Source organism: Dermacentor silvarum, chromosome 1 (assembly GCF_013339745.2).
Source record: "Dermacentor silvarum isolate Dsil-2018 chromosome 1, BIME_Dsil_1.4, whole genome shotgun sequence".
Lineage (NCBI taxonomy): Eukaryota > Metazoa > Arthropoda > Arachnida > Ixodida > Ixodidae > Dermacentor > Dermacentor silvarum.
Genome location: NC_051154.1, coordinates 39,695,440 through 39,713,522, shown reverse-complemented (window position 1 = coordinate 39,713,522; position 18,083 = coordinate 39,695,440). Strand labels below are relative to the sequence as shown.

General features: G+C 47.8%; 1 protein-coding gene across 2 annotated transcripts in view; it reads right to left on the bottom strand.

The window, feature by feature from the left end:
• The window catches only part of LOC119460900 (unextended protein), a 66,037-nt gene that overhangs the window by 10,486 nt on the left and 37,468 nt on the right, over positions 1-18,083 (bottom strand). The window contains exon 1 of one of the 2 annotated variants that reach the window (XM_049666830.1): positions 12,735-13,044. The exons of the other annotated variant lie outside the window; for it this stretch is intronic. The gene's annotated coding sequence lies outside the window, so the exon portion shown is untranslated. Of the gene's footprint in view, positions 1-12,734; positions 13,045-18,083 lie in introns of those variants that run through there. 2 annotated transcript variants of the gene reach the window in all.

The window sequence follows — 18,083 nt, the reverse complement described above, 5'->3', positions numbered from 1 at the left end:
ACATCAACGAGTGCTGGAGAAGTAGAAAGCTACAGGACGTGGAAGACGGCTAATGTAAGCTTTATTACCAAGCCTGGAAAGGAGGTGAACATCAACAACCTGAGGCCAATCTCGCTTACGTCGTGCGCAGGGAAGCTGAAGGCGGTGCAACTGCGCCTGTGTTGTTCGGGTTTCGGGCACACTTGTCAACCCAGGACGTGTTACTGCAGTTGAAGATGGAGGTGACCGACTCCCCGTTCGAGCGCAGCAGTATATACATACTAGTGTTGGATCTTAAGGGGGCTTTCGACAACGTGAAACACTCCAAGATTCTAGAAAATATGCATGGTACTGATGGCGGAAAGCGTACCTTTAATTACATCATGGATGTCTCGCAAGATAGGCAAGCCCACATTAAGATTGCTGATACGAAGTCCAAGCCGATACCAATGGGCTCGAGGGGTACGCCTCAGGGAGCGGTCCTTTCTCCACTGCTCTTCAATGTTGCCCTCATGCACCTGCCTAAACAACTTAGGGCCGTGATGGGAATTCTGCAATCCCTTTACGCGGACAGTATGGGCAACGGAGGGCAACTTGGGACAGATGGAGGGGGCCCTCCAGGAGGCTGCCGCCATAGTTGAAAAGTATGCAGCAGAATGCGGACTGCGCTGTTCCCCGGACAATTCGGAGCTTCTCGTCTTGCGCAGGGAGGGGGATACTGCACCGCTGGAAATCTCGGTCCACGACACACATATTCCCGAGGTAGAGACACTACGACCCGGGTTTTGGGGCTGCCTGGAATGGACGGCGACCTAGCCTCCCTCATGATCTGGCTGCCCCTTCCCTTTCCGCTACTATTCAATAAAGTTGTTTCCTCCTCCTCCTATACCAGCAACAAGGGCATGAACGCAGCCGCGATCACTAAGCTTCGAACGGTGCGCGAGCAAATTGTCCGTATGATATCGCCGATCCCAACCAATAAGAGTGAGTGGTATGGAAGAAAAGGACACCCTTATGTTAATACAGGCCTTAATTCTCTAAGGAATAGTGAACGTGGCCCCGTACCTTCGGATAAGGAACAGAGATCTAAACCACCTGGACGTTATCATTCGGACAGCTTATAAGAAGGCGATCGGTATATCCATGAAAGCATCGAAAGAGAGAGAGAGAGAGATAAATGAGATGCGAAAGGCAGGGAGGTTAACCGGAAGGTAGATATCCAGTTTGCTACCCTACACTGAGGAAGGGGTAATGGGAGACAGAAAGATAAAGCATCGAAAGCGTCTGATACAACTGGGAGCACACAATACGGCTGATCAATTGATTAGCGCCCATCTTACAAGCCGGATAATGTAATTGGCCAAAACCAAGATGGGCCGCAGGGTTTTGGAGTATTTGAACATCTGGTTTCCCCAACAAATGGCTGAGCGACAGGGTATTCTCCGGAAGTGTAGGAACAAATTCCTCACGCCTCCGCTTCCTAAAAACGTGCACCCGGAGCATCATCAAGCGAGAAGAGTGGCGAGGAGCAAGATGACAAACAAGTGCTATTCAAGAGCAGAAGGAGCGTTCTCCGTGGACGCTGCGGCTCTTGTAAAAGGGATATCGTCAATCTCAGTGGTGCACCAAATGCAGGCTGTAGACGGGCTTTCAGTTCGTAACGGAGAAATCTTGGCTATGGAGGAAGTGGCGATAGTCCTAGTCGCGACGCACTCCGCATCGGATTACATTATTACAGATTCGCAGGCGGCTTATAGAAATTATATGCGTGGTGGAATCACGCCACTGGCCTGCAAAATTCTGAGTCAAGCTGCACGGAAGCAGCTGATATGGGTAGCAGTTCACCAGGGGGCTGAGGGAAACGCGCGTTCACATGATTCGGCCCGAGCTTTTCTGCCCTGAGATCCTTCTACGACGTCCTCCCTTGCTGACTTAACAACATACTCAGAGATATTACAGTATTTGCGCCTTGAGAGGCAGACACTCCCGGGGCCCGCTAAGGGTCTTAATAATTCGCAAGTGTGTCACCTCCGTCGGTTACAAACTATGCCGTTTAATAATCCAGCTAAGCTTCACGCCACTGAGCCCGAATCGTTTTCGGCACAGTGTGCCTTTTGTGGCCAGGAGGCAGAATTATAACATATGGCATGGGCTTGTCAGCAAAATAGCAGTATTGCCATAATAATCAGCCAATGTGGGAGGGCTGGCAGGCGGCCCTGTTCAGCTCGGGCAGTGGCTTTTGCCAACGGTGTCCCAGATAGGAACCCGACCAGTCTTCCCGTAACCCAATATCTTTTTGTTTTTCAATAAGCGTATTTATCATAATCATTGCCTGTTGTCCTGCTTGTCTTGCTTGAGCGTGCACTGAGCGAGATGCGTCGAGCTACTGAGAAGGGAAGAAGTCAGCAACAGAAAATTCAAGACGCCGGCAAAGAAGTGCGTAAAAGTACAGTCTATTTGCATCATTTAGTACAAACATTGCCGTCATTGGTGTTTTGGTTTGCACGACATTTAAATTAACCATTTGCGCAAACATTAAAAAAACGTTGCGCTTAATTAAAATTGATTCCCATGTAAGCGTGAGATCTGTGCAATCGGTAACGAACCCAAAGCAATGGAACTATCAGAATGACCACTAAATATTGTGATAAAGGTGTCTTAAGCAATACGGGGTGCGGCTCCATTGCATGAATGCTAACCGCATTAACGTCGACAGCCTTGTGAGATAGGTTCTGCCGTAATTTTTTTTTAAAGCGAAGCTTAATTTTCTTTGCGAATCCTCCCGGACTTTCCTGACCGTGGCTGGGTGCTGCTGCCGCTGTCATGTCGAATAGCTCACAACTGGGGTCACTAGATGGTCTATGGTCGAGTGGGCAAAGCATCAGGCTGCTCTTCTGGGGGAATTGGGTTCAAAACCAACCGTCGGACAAAATTGGGTGACTGGGTATGTAAAAAAAAAAAAAAAAAAAAAAAGAACTGCGTGCTCGATGCTGTGATCGAACCTCGGTCCCCCGATGCTCTAACCATTAGGCCACAAGCGTTTTTAGTTTTACATGTTACCTGCCATGCAATACATTCTATACATAATACATCCACACGCCATGCTTAAAGTCATATAAAATTCTAAAACCTTCAGCCTGCTCCGCATGCTCAAATTTTAATGAGACTTCGTTAGGCTACAATCGCACGTATACTTCTATAGTACCATCGCCAACTAGCTCTTCGAGATGACCGCCGCGTGTTGATGATGGTGATGATTTCCATACTATGGCAGATATCCACAATGGGGGATTGGCCAAGAAGCGGGCGATACACTTAAAATAAAGAAGGAATGAAGAAACACAAGGCAATCGAAGAGTGGCCTCATTGCGCAGTACGGATGCGCGAGAGCACACGAGCGCGCGCCAGTTTCCTCTATGCCAATGACCCAGAAATCAAATGGGCAAATTTATAGCATTTCATTAGCCGCTTCAAGAACGCTTCGTTTCACACAGATGCCAAAATTTGTGTTGGATTTGCGTAATTTCTTATTCCTAAATTTGACCAATATGGCGCAAGGCATATAAGGAGATAGGGGTTAGGAGAAAGGTGGGTTTGACGTACTGGGTAGTTTCGAGTGCGAAGGCGAAACTTCCCAGTGTGAGGGCACTGAAAGGTTGCGATAACACCACTCTGTGTTATAGCTTTACAATCACTTGCATTACTTATTGTTGCCGAATACGAGATATACGTACTTTCTGTCAACTTGTTCTTTATAAGTTGTACATAGTTGCAAGTTATACATACTTGTTCTTTATAAGTTGCATATAGACTTGTACTCATTTTTGTCCAGTGGGTGTTTTTTTCCATGTGCCTACTATTGACTTGTATAGGGGTGGTGAGGCCAGTCAAACAGTGTATAATTAGCTGCTTTTCTCTCACCATCCCTAGTATGTTTGTATGTACAAATTGAAATAAAATACTTGACTTGATTTCATAGGAACTCCGAGATTGGCTGCCATAGTAATTGAACAATCAGCATACCGTCGGAATATTGCAGTTATGCGTCGAGCTGGCGAACGCACACCTTGTTGTCGAAAATCTGCAAGAATGTAGTTCCACGGTGCCGCTACTCTGCGCTTGCGGCGAGACAATATGCAAATAATTTTATTCCCACTTCTTTTGGAATTTTGTAAATCGCCTGCGGCAGGTAGCATAATTCTTGTTCTTCAGCTGGATCATTCGAAGAGGCGGACATTACTAGCACGAGAAATCAAAACACATATTCAACTAATTAACAAAAATTTACTAATCAACTTCTAAATAATTACTTTACGGCAAATATTGCAATTTATGAATTGTAGCCTGTGAGATTACAAGACGTATCCATTTGAAATGAATCTCCAGGATGACACCAGTTTCTAGATACGATTTCCCAAAAGTGGGGGACGAGATACATGGGCGTTCCAGTTACTTTTGTGCTTCAACGCATAAACGAGCGTTCTGTAAAAAAAGTAAGTGGAACAACAGTGCATTTTTATACGGCGAGTTTGACGGCTCATATCTCCAAACGGCTGTCATTCTGAAAAATTCCTTTCAATTTCAACTCACCGCTACAATTCGTAATTAAATAGCAATGTGCCGTAAGGTAATTAATTAAGAAGCTAATTAGTAAATTTCTTAAATAAGTTGAATATGTCCTTCGAATGTCCGCTTCTCTGAATAATCTAGCTCGAGGACTAGAACGATCTGCAACAGGCGATTTTAAAAAAATTCTGTAAAACTTAAAAAATGATCACCCCGTATACTTTCCAAAAGTTCTGATGGTCTAAGCAACTACGAACAGCTCACATCAAATGCTACACGCAAGCAGAGCACACAGCAGACACAGGAGGGTTGTCCAGGCGTCTGTCAACAGAAGGCACGTGCTGAGAAGACAAGACGAGACAGTGCAAAATGATACCAGACGCGACGAAGTTATTTCTCGCTACTCACGCAGCGCACATCGGCGACGAACGCGTCCTTGGCCACAGCGGTGGATATGGCTTCCAAGGAAGCGCGTTGTGCCGTTTGCTTTGTCGAAACGTAACGCCTCCTCAAAGCTGACGAGAGTTCACTCGAGCGTCGCAAGCCCAAGTGTCACGAGCGTCACGAGTCTGGACTTGGATCCAGATACGGAGGCAGCGTCGTGGTCTGGCTTGATTATATACGTTACACTTGCAGACCAGAGCCCGGTGTTCACAAAATTTCTCTTACGTAAGTATCACTGCGGCAATCGTCTCGACTTGTCAAATACCAACTTGCTCAAATTTCAGTCCTTCTAGAATCGCCTCTTTGTCGTGACGAATACTGCCGTCAGTGGCTTGTGCCCCAAAAGCAGCCAATGAAGAAACGAGGCTACATTTTGTGAATACGGACAGAATATCTCAGCTACTAAACTTCTGTTTCAATGTGTAAATGCGCTTAACAGACGTGGACAATAGAATTGAAGGACGAGAAGCACATAGCACATACTTTCAACTGGTTTATTTTAAAATCGCGTCTTTAATGTACGCACAGAAGTGTGACACTCGATCATTTGCATTGAACTCATGTAGCATCATATGCACTTCAGTGGACCAGAGTTACGACTGGCTATGACGTATTCTCGGACGATCACTTTCGGCGATACTATCGCCTTCGCGTGACGCAGTGATCAACCAGCCAATTAGCCCATCCGGCTTCGCTCAACCAGTCAACAAGCGCGGACTGAAAGTGATATCGCCGAAAGCGATCGTCCGAGAATACGTCCCTACATCCCCTGGGGACTTCACGTATTTCATTTCTGTTACTTTCTTTATAGAAACAAGTTAACCAACATTCCAACTATTACGAACAATATTTGTCCACCATAAAGTTGGAAAAAATTTGACTCGAAGTGCTCAGCAGACGGATAGCGAAACGGTGCGTTGCGCGAAACTCGCACGAAACAGTTGCAGCATGCAACCGTTGGCTTCGGCTACGGTCGGACGTTTGTGGCAACTCCGTGCAGTTGCAGAATGTAGCTCAAATGCAGTTCCAATAGAGCTCAAATCCTGCTCAAATCCAGCGCTTAATGTCGCTCCAATTGTGCTGAAATCCTGCGCTTGTGTAGTTCAAATCCAGCGCTAATGCAGCTACACTAACGTGAAACTTGGAGAAATGAGAAGCAGTGATGCGCCGGTAGCGCTGGAGGGAGGAGCAATCGAGCGGATGGATGAATGGATGGATGAGGCTGAACCCTTTAAATCGGGCGGTGGCATACGCCACCTAGCCATGACTATTAACATATTTTGTACTTTGTGGTGGGTGAAATTTCACTCCTGTCTTGATTTTAGCCACCAATAAGATAACCTCCGTTTGGTTATTTCTACCCGCTTAAAGTCTGTTTTGCCTTCACTGTCCCTAAACCCCAATGCTTTGAAAAAATCAGCCCCGTTGCTTTGCACTGTATGGTTAAGCCCGTTACAGAAAAGTATGAGGTTGGCGAGCGGTAGAGCATCCGCCTCGTATGCGGGAGGTACCGAGTTCAAATCCCGGTGCCGCCGGGAACCCACCGGTTTTTCCAATGGGTAGAGATGTCCCCTGGCCTGGTGCTCGGCTGTCGTGGGGGGTCCACATCTCGAAAGAGGGCCCAATAGAGATTTCAGCTCTTGTCTCTGGGCGCCTCTTGTCCAAAAAAAAAAAAAAAAAAAGTGATGTCTGGGCCGCTCCCATGGCGGTCATTTCCCATGTGGCGCCCCAAGCACCTATTGAGGTGGGGGCGCCTTCGGGTTGAGGTCAAACACCCCTTTCCAAGCGTTGAGGTCCCATAATGGCCGAGCACCAGGCCGGGAGCGCGCTTGTACCTATTTTACCGGTAGGTACCCGGCGGCAGCACTTGCCTCCCACAGCCGCGGCGGATGCTCGTCTACAAGGCCGTCTGCGTTGAAGAGAAAGGGGGACAATACCGAGCCTTGCGGCGTTCCCCTACTACCCAGTTTTATGTCAGAAATACGAGAAATATATCATCGCAGCCATGACAAAGGACACAACATAATCTTTCAATGGCTTCCAGGACATTGCAACATCAGCGGGAATGACCACGCCGACGAAGCCGCCCGATCTGCGCATGAAAGTGGTCAATGTGTCTTGATTCCACTTTCACGAGCAGACGCTGCGGCTGGGCTACGATTGATGTCCCGTGAATGTGCGTTGCCCCTGTGGGACTCGAACACTTTCACCATGCGTCGTTTGCGTTCGTTGCCTGCGGATATACCGATGCATCTCCCGCCTGGATTACCACGACGTGAACAGACCATGCTGTACCGTCTGTGGCTAGGCGTTGCATTTACGAACTCATATGCCTTCCTTATTGGACGGGCCAACAGCCCCACGTGCGACATATGCAGCAGCGATGAGACGCTCGAACACATTATCTGTGCCTGCCCGAGCTATATAGTGCGGTGAGACAAATGTTGTGCAGAGTGCTGGACCAATTGGACAATCGTCCACTAACGGAACTAAAAGGTTTAGGTCAGTGCTCCGACAGAACATCCGCGCTGAAGGCCTTACTCGCGCTACTAAGGTTCCTGCAGTCTACGGGCCTTCACGACAGACTTTAAGAACGCCGCCCCCTACCGCTCTATAGTGTACGCGGTTTGTTTGTGCTCGTCTCTCTCTCTCCCCCTCCCACTCTCTTTCTCTTTTTATCTCCCTACTCCTTCTCCCCGTGCAGGGTAGCCAACCGGAACTACCTCTGGTTAACCTCCCTTCCTTTCTATGCATCTTTTTTTTCTCTCTCTCTCTCTCTCGGAGACGTCCGTATACCGGAGAGAAAGATAATACTATAGCAGTGTCGTGGAATGACATTCAGTGTGACATGATGTAACTATCCATGTAATAAATCTTTTTAGAAGGTTTCAGTACAATTTACATCAGCCTGTGTATTCGCGTGGCGCCAGTAATTTCAGTGTCCAAGTTAAATGTCAAAGGGCGTGTTACGCACGGCTCAGCTTGTTTAGCGTTAGTAACTATTTTCTGACATGCTTAGTCCTGGTGGTATGGCGAGTACTCGCCTCTACTTTCATGAGAGAGCGCAAAAAGAAATGATTTCGGAAAATCCTGGCTGTCACACTATCCTCACTTACGAAATTATTGCACCGTAAGCCTCCATGCGAAAACGGGACGCCGATGCCTCCTGCGTTTCAGTGGCTTTCTAGACGCTCAGCTTTTGGTTAACATGTCACATACGGACAGACTTACGTATGAAACAAACGACATTGAGCTAATTTTACAGCGAAAGCTGATATGAGCTGTCCCCTGGCTCAAAACTGACGTACAGCGTTGAACGAAACGATATCAGCCGCCAGGAAAGGAAGGAATCCCACTCTGGCTTAGGCCTCGGTTCGTTGCCTTCCAGGTTGCTTGCGCTCCAAATACTTGGTCTTTGTATGTATTATAACGAAAGTGGCAGCAGTGCCTCGTCAAGTGAAGCGATTGTTAAAGCCTTAAGCACCTTCTTGCTAAAAAAATAGAACCCTAACCGGTTGCGTTTTCGTCGAGCCACGTGGAAAGCATTTTTTTTCTTTTTCTGTACGAAAGAGGAAGGAAAAGAAAACCGCAGTGGTGAAATATCTAAAGAAGGGCACGGAACGCCTCTCGAGGCACGAAGTGAAATATTGGAAAGGAAAGAGCAAGAACCACAAGGCGGCGCGGTTACCCTGCGTTGCCCTTTGTCATCGCAGCCAATGCTTCATACTTTAGGCGGAAAGGTCACAATTCTCCTTTTACCTTTTTTTTTTTCTTTGTTGCTGTCTCGGAAGGTTGGACTTCGCTACATTCATTTATCGCTCGCGTCCTTTTATTTCTTTATTATTTTTTTTAACGCCCGTATAGACAATAACACATGACGCACACTCCTTATGTCTGCAGTGAGCGGCGAAAGGGCACCGCTGTCTCCGGTCACACGGCGGGACATCGAATGGAGATGCGCTCAGTCACGCTATAGTTTGTATCATGTCATCATATTTTCTTAATCGCAATGCGAGGTGTCTACAGTCCGCTACAATTTACAACGGCTCGAGCATATGGCTCAGACTTGGGGTACTTAATATTGCTCAGATCTGAACAAACGGCTGTCTTTCCGTGTTTCTTATTTAACGGCCGCTGAAAGTTCGGCCGTCTGTGTTTATATAGCCACACCTGTGACTCTTGGATGAACAATAAATCGCAGAGGGTAGTGCTCTCAGCATTAGCCTCTATTTTGAATACAAAGTTACAGTCGCGCCATCGCAGAAAACTTGCGTTGCAATTGTCAGGCGCTTCTCAGTTCTTCTTTTCCTTTTTCCTTCCGTAGTTAATGAACTGTCAGTCATGATATAGCATAACATAATGTCCAGCCTTCGTTGAAAGTTTCGAAGCCGCTCCAAGCGTAACAAGATTTGTCGCCGGTACCTGTTGATAGGGCTGCAGCAGCAGAACTGCATGGTTGCGAAGATCAGGATAGTGAGGAGCGCGGCCCCTCTTGATATCTGAAAATCACGTGAGACCAAATTTCCGCAGAGGTCTCTAGTATTCGGTCTGACAAAGAGGCCCACTTATGCACGTCGTGACTGGGAAACTTTTGACAAGGACTCTATACGACAGGGCACAAAAGGCCTTACGGCATGGCCCCCCTCACCTCATTTTGGTGTATCTATATATGCTTTCCCTTAAAATTATTATAATAACTAACTAAGGCAGTAGGAGGGAGAGGTCGAGAGGACCAGGGAAACCATGTTAGCAGTGATTATGCAGCCGATCACAAAGCGATCTTCACCATCATCACAACACAGGCGGCGCTGCAGATGACCGACGTTCGAACTGGTTGCCCCTGAATCAGGGTACTGGTTACATTAAAAAAAAGTTACACATTTAAGAGTGTCTGTAGACTTGACAACAGTAGGGAGAAGGGCCTCGCACGTACTAAACGTACAGTACAAATTGATAATTATTTTTTGTTTGTGAATTTGAGATGTCGGTGGCTACTTTTCTAAGAGTGACCATGCAGGAGAGTGATGAAAATCGCTTTCACCACTCTGGATGTCTCTTTCGAATAGAGAGACGAAACGACCTGGCAAGGATGGCTCGAGCTAGAACCAAATCCTGCGTGATTATGTCTACGCAGTATAACGTTTTTGCAAGGCTTTCGGTGCATTAAGTGTACGCGCGAAAGAAAGCTTGGCGCATAGACAGGCCACTACACTACGTAATACTTCCAGGTCAAGCCTGCTTATGTCCCAACGACAACACAGGCAAAAGCTGACGCCTGTAAGTGTAGGCCAAGCACCAATAAAAGTTCAGTAGAGTCCGTTCCTGGGCCTGTTGGTAAACCACGTTAACAAAGATACGATATGCCAGCGTAAAAAAGACAAGGGCAGAGGTGAAGAAAGCGACAGGGCAAACAGGACCAGCGTTTGCTCTGAAACCTTCTTTACGACTGTCCTTGCATTTGTTTTGGCCCGCTGGTTTCGCACCTTAATTAACGTCAACACAAGAAGGCGACTCAATCAGGCGAACGATCGGAGCTGCCCACGCGGTCACGCTCACTCGCCGAACTCACCGTCGTAGAAGTCAGAAGGATCCCAGATGGCTTCCCACTTACTCAGCAGTCGTTCCCGGCGACGAGGTCGATCTCTGCCAATTCCGGCAGCTCTCGTATAGCATTGCTCAACATTCGAGAGCGTCCCCATTTAGGCCTCGTTCTCCCTCTTATCCGTCTGCAACCGATGAGCACGCTGTCGCAGTGATTGAATGAACATGCAATCAGGTAGCAGCGTATATGACGCTGTAGTATACAGGGTGTTCTTTTCAGACCACACAGATTTTTTGGCCTCTGAGACGGGAAGCATGGCGTGCCGGTGCCTGCCAACACTGACAATTGTCCCCTCGCTTATCGCACGCGGCAGAACCGCACCTCCACCAAAGCCGAGAACGCGTTCAGATGAGTGAGTGAGTGAAAGTTTATTTCGAATTAGAACGATTCGCGTTCAGGTGTAGTCGTGATTTATCACTGGGATCAAGGAACACGAAAGTGGTCTGATCAACGGCCAAGCAGGGCGAGCGGAGCACCAACAACAGACTTCTTTTACGTCTTTTGCGAGTGTCCGTATTTGTTACTGCATTTATTAGATTATATATAGTTTGCACGTAAAACCTATTTCTTTCATATGAGTTTTCGAAAACTGCTCTTCACAAATTATTGGTATACACCATAATAAGTTATTTTTTGCTCCAATATGTTCTAACCGCGGCAGCTACATATTTATACGTACTGAATAAATGTTTTTGACAGTTTAGAATTTTCGACTCTTTTTACGAAAATATGAAGGTATACTTGAAAAATCTGCTTTAAGATTTCCTTAAATACCTTTTTTTTTGAACTGCAGTGAATTTCACTGCAGTGAATTTCACTGCAGTGAAATTTCACTGCAGTATTTTTTATATTTTTTATTAATTTTTTATGCGATTGTCAACAATATGCCAACCTCCCATTGCTGTCACTCAATCATTTCGTCCTTTTATCTATATATCAACACCCCCGCGCTTAACCACCTTTTTTTTTTCTTTTTTGGTGCGCCTGAACACCTTTTTTCCGACGCTACTTTTATTCTCCCTGGCAGGCACGATAGTTCACTGACCCCCAGCCGAGCAGACCTTAAGCAGACATTAACAATATATATTATGTTGGGTGTATAATTAGTGATGATAAATTTAGATTATGATAAAAGCGGCACATACTCCGTGACACACACTCTGCGACCGAAGTTGGCGTGATACATGTTGATTGAATAGCGGCACACAACCAGTGCCAGAAACCCAGTGACCCAAGTTGACGTGAAAGAGGTTAGGCGTGAACATACATACATAGCGAAAACTCGGTGAAGTTCACAAGAATGCTAATCGCATTAAAAACACATGAAACGGCAAGTCAGATGAGCGCACAACGAATGTGACGTATATGTAGGGTGCCAACTAGTTATATGCATGCACTGGTCAAAATTCAAAACTCGGCTATTGTTATTGTCAGTCCTCTCTCAAAATCGGCGTCCCGTAGCAGGTTGCGGCCATTGAAGTGTCTCAGGGAATAACTGACATACAAACTGCACCGTGCACATCAGTTATGCACGAAGTGCGCTCCCCGACAACATGGCAAGTAAGTCCTGGTCCACCTCGCGCGAGTAACTTTAGCATTAGAGGGTATTCTTGGCCATCTCTTTAGAGTTGGTGAGACTTTTTCCACGCTTTGTGGAAATCCACGAAAGATAGGGGGCCAAACTCACAGGTTTTCGGTCAAGTACGGGCTGTTAGCCATCAGTCGGTCGCCTACGCCAATAATATGTCAGACATTACGATTGGCTAGCATCAGCTCTTACAAACAGAACTTTTTTTTTTAATTACGAGTCCTGAATTCCAGCGGAGAGTTAGAGCTTATAAAAACTGTGTTCTCCAGATACTAAAAGCTATATAACAAGAAATAAACTAACGAGGAGACATCGAAATGTCATCATTTCGAAGTGAGTACCCTCTTCACGGTCACATGCGAGGAGCTCAAAATATAGATGTAGGAAGCCTAGCGAGTGTATGCTTTATCATTGTCTCTGTTCTGAAATGCAAAGGGCAGAACCACTGATTCATTGCTTGGCAATGGTACGCACGTTTGATAAAACATTCTTCTATTCTCAATGCATGTCCATGACAAAACATGACCGCTGACGACGATCACATTGAGCGCTTACCGAATGGAGACACCAGTATATGCGAGGTCACTTGGTGGCGAGCTTCACACACACGCTACTAAGGCACTACTGTCGCGTGAGCACACTATCGCAGTGACGGGTACGACACATTCCACAGCCCCCGCTTCTTCGCTTCAGCCTTTGGCGGTCGAAAGAGGAGAAGGGGTTGTGAGGTGGTCAGCTGACGAAATAAGGAGGGTTTTGTTTTGCTCAGTGATATACGTGGGCAGGAGCTTCCCACAATCGCTGCTATGACGTCACCATTGTTCGTGTTTACTGCGACCGCTGGTCTCCCTGGCTCAGTTTATAATACTTTCTCTTTAGTTAATCTTAAAGAAAAAAAAATCTGCTCGCTGGTCTGGAAAGTCGTTCACCCGACACTGTTATTGCTGATGACGCCTCGACCTCTAGCTGCAGCAGTGTCGCCGCCAAACCTTTGTTTGTCAACGTCTGCTAAGCGTCCGCTCAAAAGGGGAGAGAGAGAGAAAAAAAGAAAGAGGTGTATGAAAAGCGGTCGATTAGCATATCTGCGCCACTCTGAGCGCTATCGTTTTACAGGAAGCTCTCGGCTTTTGCGCGCCGCTTCGCCGTTCGCCCAGCCTGGCTATTTACTTTCTTTTTCTTTCTTTTTCCGCGCTTTTCTGCGCTCTGCTTGCTTTCTGTCACTCATGCGCAATGGCGGAAGCTTTCGGCAAACTGAAACCAAGCGCGAGGTGCGCGCTCTTCCGCACGCTTGTACGCGCGTAGCGACTCGCCTGCTCTAGCTGCATAATGCGAGCGGCCACTCGGCGACGCGTCTGGCTCTCGAGAGGAAACACAATGGCAAAGCAAAAACAGACGCCGCTCACTGACGCTGCAGCCGAGCGCGTTACACGATGCTCCCTCTGTAACAACGCGCTCTGTCAGCGCTCTGTGAGCGTGGGCTGCGCGATTGCCCGCGGAGTGAGTCGCGCTAGGTGTTGTTGTTCGGAAGAATGAATGGCGCGCTTCGCGTTCTAGCCATAGTCCCAAAGTAAAATACTCGAATCCAGCTTCTCAACGTTTGTGCATGGTGTAAAGGGAAAAGCGTGGTAATTACAATCAATTAGATTCAAGCTGCCTTTTGCATGTGTTCATTGACGCACAAGAGTCGTTTTTCGAACAACGGTGCACCCAGCCTCCGGGAACCTTTATTATCAAAAGCGCGGAACGGTAGAGAAGCTGTGAGAAGCGGAGTATATCGCATAGCGAAGCAAACATTAGACAGACGTTACAAACACGCAAGACTACTCATGTTAAAAGCATGCATGTATGTATGTATGTATGTATGTATGTATGTATGTATGTATGTATGTATGTATGTATGTATGTATGTATGTATGTATGTATGTATGTATGTATGTATGTATGTATGTATGTATGTATGTGTGTGTGTGTGTGTGTGTTTGTGTGTGTGTTTGTGTGTGTGCGTGTGTGTGTGCGCGTGTGTGCGTGCGTGTGCGTGTGTGTGTGTGTGTGTGTGTGTGTGTGTGTGTGTGTGTGTGTGTGTGTGTGTGTGTGTGTGTGTGTGTGTGTGTGTGTGTGTGTGTGTGTGTGTGTGTGTGTGTGTGTGTGTGTGTGTGTGTGAGCATACTCTTTCCCACTTTGATACGCGAGATCCACTATATTCCTGTATGCGCAGGCAAAGCGTGGAATTTTAATGCGCGCATTTCATCTTTCCTGTAGACAAGCACACCGCCTGCACCATAGGACATGACTCAGACGTGACTGAAGGCGATTGATATCAGGAGTACATGGGACAACAGCCGTCTAATGCTTGGCTTCGGGATCGCGTCTTCAAGTTGATTACGAGGCCAGTAGTTTAGAAGTCTGAGCAATTTCTTCTGCAACAATATATTGTCCAATTCGCCAACACAGTCGCCCCTTCCTCCGCTACGTACGTAACCGATGTTCCGCGCCTGACCATTCTTCGCCGCACGTTCAAAGAATGTCGATCGTCACGCGTCCAACAAGCAGACATTAATCCCCATATGAGCATCTGCGTTTCCCTCAAGGCGTAAGCGTCCGAGTGCAAACATTCTGGGCTGGTACCACGCGTTCCGCTAGCACAGACCGTCGCCGAACCGGCCACGACCGGACGCTGCCTGAGCTTCCGTTGCTCCTGTTGGCTGCACCAATCCGCTTACTGCTCACGTTCCCCTTCACCTCGTTTATCTCCTATCCCTCCCATGTTTCGCTCGAGCCGTACACTACTTCTTCTTGGTATTACTTTTCTTCTTCTTTCGTATACCGCGTACGCCAAGCCACACCGATGTGTTCTACTTCTTTTCTTCGCCGGCTGCCACATGTCGACTTCGGCCAGAGCGGTATCCGCAAGGGCGCGCAAATTATTGATGACGTTCCGTTTCCTGGTCTTCTACTTGCAAATGTATCTAATGTGTTTCATTCCTTTTTTTGTGTGTGTGTGGACACTCCCTTCATAAAATGAGCTCCAAAAGTTTTTATCACCTGAGGTTCTTCGATAACGTGCACCGGAACCTCAGCTCACAGGCGTTTTTCAAGCGAAGTCATCTTAGCCTCTTCTTCGGGATTAGGCGTGCCCTTACTGGCTGCCGGGTTTCTCGCCGATTAAAATTTGTCCGATCCCGAGTGCGGTTCAATAAACAGACAACGACTGTCAAAACGCTGGCAGCAAGCCCATACGCTGCAGCGGGCGAAGGTACGTGCGGTCTATCGCTTCAACAGAAACTGAGCGGCGAATGCATAGTGCATAAAGGTCAGAGCCGCGTGGAGATAAGAGACGGTGCGGTCGAGCGACGAGCGCGGTTGTTGGCAGAGTAGAAGTGCGCCCCCCCCCCTCCCCCCCCCGCTCCTTCCGGCGCTGGCTTCCCGCTTTCTCGCTTGCGCGTGGGATAGATAAGAGACTGTGCGGGCGAGCGACGAGCGCGGTTGTTGGCAGAGTGGAAGTGCCCCCGCTCCCTCCGGCGCTGGCTTTCCGCTTCCTTGCTTGCGCGTGGGAGATTGAGTGCGTTCGCTCTCCGTGATAGCGCGCGTCCCCGCACGCTTCCGCTCGGGCATACGGCGCGCGGCGAAGATTTTTATCTATACGGAACCTCACGGCGACGGCGACGGCAGAAATCCGGTTGAAGTGTCCATATAATTGCTATCGCAATAAAACTGGGCCGATCAAGGAGGCTGCGTTATTGAAGGCGGTGACCTGATGGGTCGATCCTGACACCAAGTGCAACACATGCGTGCTCAGCAAGAGCACGCATGTCTCTTGCAGTGAGGCAATGCAATCAAATGCATGGGTGGATGGATCGATCCTGATAATATGCTATCGCATTTTACTGCAGCTCAGGTGTAGACATGTGAACCGAACTTCTTTGCCTCTTTCTCCAGGTTTGGCGTCGGTGTCTCGCCGCGAGTAGACGTAACGGGGTCTCTCTCACACAGCCGGGGAGTCGGACAGGGAAGGCACGAAGAAAGCTGTCACGTTAGTGAGGATTAATTTGTAGAGGAAGCACATGCTTAGCGGCGCTGATATATACAAATGGTGTTCGTATAGTTCAGCGCAATCTTAAAGCACATGTACCAGCGTTTCGATTGGGAGGTGGAAATGAACGTCGAATGTGAAGAAGGGACGATCATTCGCTTCGTTCAAGGAATCAAGAAGTCAACTAAATTCATTCTCTATATTGCTTCGACGCAAGCAATGTCGTCGCATATGCATGACGCCAGAAATAAACATTCACATAATGTAAACATGACGCCTACATAGCGTAACATAGTGTCTTAAAATGGTACTGACATAAACATGTTCTATCCCACTTTCTTTGCTTCATAAGATATTTGCCGACCCCATAACTATACAGTGTCCTAGCAGATATTCTTGAACGCACTCGAAATCACCTCTTTTAAGGTGACCGTTTCAATATACGCCCCAACTATCATCATCATCATCATCATCGTCATCATCAGCCTATATTTATGTCCACTGCAGGACGAAGGCCTCTCCCTGCGATCTCCAATTACGCCTGTCTTGCGACCTGCCGTGGTTGCTTAGTGGTTATGGTGTTGGGCTACTGAGCCGAGGTCGCGGGATCGAATCCCGGCCACGGTGGCCGCATTTCGATGGGGGCGAAATGGAGAAAACACCCGTGTACTTAGATATGGTGCAGGCTAAAGAACCCCAGGTGGTAGAAATTAATCCGGAGTCCCCACTACGGCGTGTCTCATAATCAGATGGTGGTCGTGGCACGTAAAACCCCATAATGTTTTTTATACCCCTGTCTTGCGTCAGCTGATTCCAACTTGCGCCTGCAAATTTCCTACCCCAAATATAGCGCGGCTTATTGGCGTATTAGGTTTGTTTACAAGGCATATCAGCACGTCACGAAAAGCGGAGGTGGTGGTTGCAAGCCGCTGACGCATGCGCCGCTCAACCTGGTCCAGTGGTCGCAAGCCACACAATGGCAGTGTCTTGCCGATAGCTGGACGCACGTCGCATAAGCCATTCTTTCTTCTTTCACTTTGCGCTTTTCCGCATTACAGAAAGGATAACGAGCTTGGTTCCATGTTGTCGCTTTTGTCAGAACGCGCAGCGCCCTCCGTCCTTCTCACCTTCTCTCCCCTATTATTTCCTTGTCTAAACCTTTCGACAAGGCGAACACAATGCAGCTTGGACCTACTGCCGCGGCTCACGCATTAGTGATAGCACTTGAAGCCTCCAACCTCCAAATTTATGCGACGCACACAGGTTACTTGTAAACAAGCTCCATGCCAAAAAAAAGGGCGCACTTCTTTTTGTCTGTCACGTTAAAGGAAGTTGAGGTTCCATACAGTGTTGCCAGGTTTGGCTATATATAGCCAAATTGGGCTACGGGAAAAAAATTTTGGCGTCGACTTGGACGAGTTGGCTATGTGGCTATATTTGGGCTACTGAAAATCTGCCACTTGGCTGTGTTTGGGCTATAAGTGGCGCCCTAATCCACGCTCCAGAGGTGGCTCTGATCGGGTAGAAGCAAATCTCGAAGGCTGTGTTGTAGCTGGCTGAGCCGACCGCGTGGCTGAGCGTACGTGCGTGCGCGAAATGACCCCCGCCTTTCCTTCCCTCTCTGCGCTGTTGTCTGAGCCGGTGGCTTTGATCCTTGATGCACTTAAACTTACACCCTGCTTGGCCGTTAGGCACCCGATCCCCGGGAATCGGGATGAACCTGGGCGTAGTGGATTTTTCACAGTACACTGTACTAACATGGCTATGCTCAGGAAGGGAGAGCAATAACATAGGGTCAGGGTCGTCGGGCGATCGTGGAGCCGACATGAAAGAAGGGAAGCACGGGTGGATGACACGCTCCAGTGTTCATGGCC